Consider the following 5455-nt stretch of genomic DNA (forward strand, 5'->3'; position numbering starts at 1 on the left):
GAGTCACACAGAGTTGGACAGGACTGAAGCGACTTAGCACATATGCACTCACCAATCAACACAAAAACTTGTTTAACCCATCAGAATTTTGAGGTGTTTGCTAGGACCTTGTTCAGACTATCTTTTTGTAAATGGAGAGAGGTATTGTGCATTTACATAGAATAACTTGAGTCACTATTAACTTGCCAACCAGGTGACAGAGCAGTCAACTCAGCGTGTGTGGACTATGACATAACTTCATTATTTCCAAACAATGCCCTCTACCGTGCTGTGTCAAAATTCTCTTTTCTGCTGAGTAGCAGATATTTTAATATCTTGGCAGATCCTTTGGTTTTCAGGTCACTTTCACTAGGCAAATTGTGAAACTTGTCTAACCCATCTTAAAGCTGATTTTATATATCTTACGTTTATTTTCCTCTTTCTCCAATGGATCTTCTAACCTGCTGAGCCACAGGCATGGGCCATGGCCTGAGGAGTCTGCAGCCAAGAAAGGAGAATGTATTCTGCCCTTTGTTTTTAAAATATATATATTTATATACATATAGCTTCCCTGGTGGCTCAGATGGTAAAGAATCTACCCACATGGTGGGAGACCAGGTTTGCTCCCTGGATCAAGAAGATCCCCTGGAGAAGGAAATAGCAACCCATTCCAGTTTTCTTGCCCAGAGAAATCCATGAACAGAGGAGCCTGGTGGGTTAAATTCCATGAGATCACAAAGAATCAGACATGAATGAGCAACTAACACACACACACACACATATTTGGTTGTAACAGGTCTTAGTTGTGGCCCTCAAGATCTTTGATTTTCATAGCATTCAGGATCTAGTTGCAGCATGTGAGATCTAGTTCCCTGCACAGGGATCCAACCTGGGCCCCCTGCATTGGGAGGGCAGAACCTTAGCCACTGGATCACCAGGGAAGTCTCTGTTCTGCTCTTTGAATAACTTCCCTCTTCAAAATATCCCCCTCCTTTCAGCTTCTGCATTTGGTCTCTCTGTTTCAGGGCAGAGAGAGGAGAGAAGTCATGCTGTGCTTTTGTCCCGTGATTCCTGGTGAGGGAGCATTGGCTGAGGCTTATTTTGGTTCCTCTGCCTGCTAGTGGTGTAATGTGCAGTTTGGGCTCATTTTCTTGGAGGCATGTTTCAGTTTTTGTCTCTACCACCTAGTACTGCCTCAGAGAAATAAATTCCCCATTTATAATTTTACACCCATAGTTCAGGGTAAGAAATTCCCTCCCTTGGAAGCTGTCTGAGCAGCCAGGTAGCTCCTTTGTTCTTGTTTACACTCAAGTTCCTTCATGTGAAGTCAAGGAAACCAGGGGTCTTCTTTTCCCTCTTTTTCTTTCCAGGCACACTACATCAGGCAGCACTTTCTCTGGCTGGTATATACAGCTCCATCAGCCTCTTGCTTTCAGAAAGTACAAATTGTCTGTATAAATTATCACCAAATTGTAGGGAATGTGTCAAGCTTTCCCAGAACAACTCAGGAAGCTTTCCCACCAACTTCAGGTGGTGAAGAACAACTTCACCATCTCCATTAGACTATAAGCTCTATGAGGACAGAGAATTAACTAGTTTGTTCATTACTGTATTCCACGGGCAGGGAACACGTAAGACATCATAGGTGTTCATCATAGGCAGTTTTTTTAAGCTTTGACATTTATTTATTTTTGGCCGTGCTGGGTCTTCGCTGCTGCGTGGACTTTTGTCTTGCTGCAGTGAGCGGGAGTATTCTCTAGCTGTAGTGCACCGGCTTCTCATGTGGTGGCTTCTCTTGCTGTGGAGCACAGTTTCCAGGGTGATTGGGCTTCAGTAATTGCAGGTCCTAGAGCACAGGCTCAGTAGTTGTGGCACGTGGGCTTAATTGCTATGAAGTATGTGGGATCTTCCCGGAGCAGGGGTCGAAACCAAGTCTCCTGCATTAACAGGCAGATTCTTTACCACTGAGCCACTGGGGAAACCCCAATATTCTTTTTCTTGAAAGAATAAACAAAATAATATCAAGAATTGGTTTTTAAAAAAATCTTTAATACAGGTTGGATAACATCAGGTTTCAATTAACCAAATAACTGATAGCCTAGTGGCTATAAACTGGTGGTAATTTGGCTTGCTTCCCATTGAGGATATGCTGTAATGTCCAGACATTTTTGGCTTCCCTGGTGGCTCAGTGGTAAAGAATCTACCCAAAATGCAGGAGATGTAGTTTTTCAGTTTTTTATTTATTTTTCTGGCCAAGAAATTCCTTTGTACAGTTCATTTCTTCTTTTTTTGTTTAAAAATGTTTATTTATTTACTTGACTGCACCAGGTCTTAGTTGCAGCATGTAGGTTCTTCGATCTTCATTGCAGTGTGTGGGATCTAGTTTCCTTACTAGGGATCCAGGCCCGCTGCATTGGGGGCTCGGAGTTTTAGCTGCTAGATCCTCAGGTCATTTCTTATTTTTCAGTAATAAACCAATCCTTCATATAAATCTTTAAAGGGAGAAGGCCGGTGGACTGGGAAGGGACTGGGCTTCCCCCTCTGGTGGGTCTTCTCAACTGAAAGTGCACAAGAGCAAGTGCCTCCAACTTCTTGATTGCTGGAGCTCAACTTGGAGTTGGCCATGGTGGCAGCTGTGGCTGCAGTGGTATGGTAGCCTACTCCAAATAATAGAGTCATTGGAAATAACTGATACTCAGAAACTGCTGCACCAGTGAATTTTTTTTTTTCCTTAATTGAAGGAAAAATGGTAGCTTAGAGGTAAAGAATCTGTCTGCCAACACTGGAGATGCGGGAGACGTGAGTTCCATCTCTGGGTTGAGACGATCCGCTGGAGGAGGAAATGGCAACCCGCTCCAGTATTCTTGCCTAGAGAATCCCATGGACAGAGAAGCCTTGCAGGCTACAGTCCATGGGGTTGCAGAGAGTTGGACGCAACTGAGTGAATAACACTTTTACTTTCAAGCAGAATGTGGATGATAACCAAAGCAGGTCACAGAGGAGGAGTATAGTGGGGGAAGGGAAGAAGGGAGGAGGGAGAAATAAGGTGTTTGGAACAGGTGGAGACTGAAGGTCATTGTAAAGACTTTTTCTGTCAGACTGAAATGGAGAACGATTATAGGATTTTGAGCAAAAGACTGACACAATCTGACTCAAGTTTCAAAAAAAATTCACTCTCAGAATAATCTGAAGGGAGACAAAAAGAAGCAGAGCAACTTGCCAGGATGTTATTACTGTCATAAGCAAGGGGAATCTAAATACTAGTATTGTTTAAATCTGAGGATAGACAGAATGTGATGATTAATCTAATGTGTCAATTTGACTGCATCATGGGATACCCAGACATTTAACTAAACAGTATTTCTGCATGTGTCTGTGTCATTATCATCATTTCACTGATTCTCATCAGATCCCCTGGAGAAGGGAATGGCTACCCACTCTTGTATTCTGGCCAGGAGAATTCAGTGGACAGAGGACCCTGGCAGGCTATAGTCCATGGGGTTGCAAAGAGTCGGACAAGACTGAGCAACTTTCACTCACTTACTCATTTATCTGTGACTATACTGAATCCACACTTTTACCTAAATTTCTTCTTTTTTTTGACCATGTCACACAGCTTGTGGGATCTTAGTTTCCACACCAGGGATCAAACTCTGACCTTCAACAGTGAAAGTACAGAGTCCTAACCACAGGACCACCAAGAATGTGTTCAGTTGCTTCAGTTGTGCCCGACTTGTTGCAAACCCATGGACAGAGGAGCCTGTTCATGGGATTTTCCTGGCAAGAATACTGGAGTAGGTTGCCATTTCCTCCTCCAGGGGGGACTGCCAGAAAGTTCCCTAGCTAAATTTCATATAATTTTGAGTCCAATGAAATAATTGAATGACTGCCTTGTACCAAATGATGTGTTAAGAACTATGAATGCTGTGTAATTGAACAAAATAAAGTGATGAGAGAATAAACCACAAACAAGGTAAATAAATTTCGCTTCTGTATAATTTCTTTCCTGGAGTAATGGTGCCCTCGTGTGGCTCTAGCTGGCTGTCAAATCATTTCTCAATTACTTTAGGAGTTCAGGGTGCTTATTATGAAATGCTGTGACTTATTTGTCTGCATGCATGCTAAGTCACTTCAGTCATGTCCAGCTCTGTGTGACCCTATGGAGTGACCTGTAACCTGCTAGGTTCCTCTGTCCCTGGGATTCTCCAGACAAGAATACTGGAGTGGGTTGCCATACCCTCCTCCAAGGGATCTCGCTGACCCAGGGATTGAACCCTTGTGTCTTATGTCTCCTGCATTGAGTGCCACCTGGGAAACTTGATGTATTTGTTTAGTAATGTTAAATTATAATGCAGAAATTCACATTAAACTTTCTTCTCACTCTGTATTTGGTGATAGAACATCTGTACGTGTGTACACAGCTCATTCTCATTATTCAGCGTCCTTATATCATATGATATCACTGGGAACATGGAACTGGAGACCACTGAACTGCTCTCCTAGTGATAACACAAGGGTTAGGTTGCTATGAGGCTCTGGTCACATTTTTGTCAACGGATTGATATAAAAATCTGGCTTATGTGTTTTCTATTAAAAACATCTTATTAAATATATTTTGTTATAAATTAGATAACAAGTAAAGACCCACTGTTTAGCACAGGGATCTCTATTCAATACTCTGTAATGGCCTATATGGGAAAAGAATCTAAAAAAGAGTGGCTATATGTACATGCATGGCAGATTCACTTTAATGGACATCTGAAACCAACAGAGCATTGTAAATTATATCCCGACAAAAATTAAATGTATATGTTAATTATATATATATTTAATTATATATAATTAAATATATATATATGTCCATTAAAGTGAATCTGCCATGCATGTACATATATCCATTCTTTTTTAGATTCTTTTCCCATATAGGCCATTACAGAGTATTGAATAGAGATCCCTGTGCTAAACAGTGGGTCTTTACTTGTTATCTAATTTATATATATATATATAATTATATATATATTTAATATATATTTTAATTTTTATGAGAGGCCTGGCATGCTGTAGTGCATGGAGTCTCAGAGTCAGACACGACTGGATGACTGAACAACAATAAGAATGCTTGACTGGATCACACGACAGAATTTTACCAAGAAGCTAAGGGTGTGAATTCCTTGGTAATTCCATTACTTAACTTGACATACTTAGAAGTCAAGTTTGACCCTAAAGAATTGGCTTCACAAAAATTCTCTGTTTTTCTATTTTTTTTTCATTGTAATAATGAAGGCCACTACCTTCTGAAGCAAAGATTCCTTCATAGCAGAATTGGTTTTTTCCAGAATTTGTTTTTCACATTCTAAAATTTAAGAATGTGGTTTAATGTCACTGGATGTGGGAGTGATGTTCTGAAATTCCCATAATAGAATGATCTATTGTTCCTTTTTACACAAGTTGTTTCATAGACTCAGGGCAAGTTGTC

The sequence above is a fragment of the Bison bison genome, unplaced genomic scaffold, assembly GCF_000754665.1.
Source record: "Bison bison bison isolate TAMUID 2011002044 unplaced genomic scaffold, Bison_UMD1.0 scf7180017864281, whole genome shotgun sequence".
Taxonomy (NCBI): Eukaryota; Metazoa; Chordata; class Mammalia; order Artiodactyla; family Bovidae; genus Bison; species Bison bison.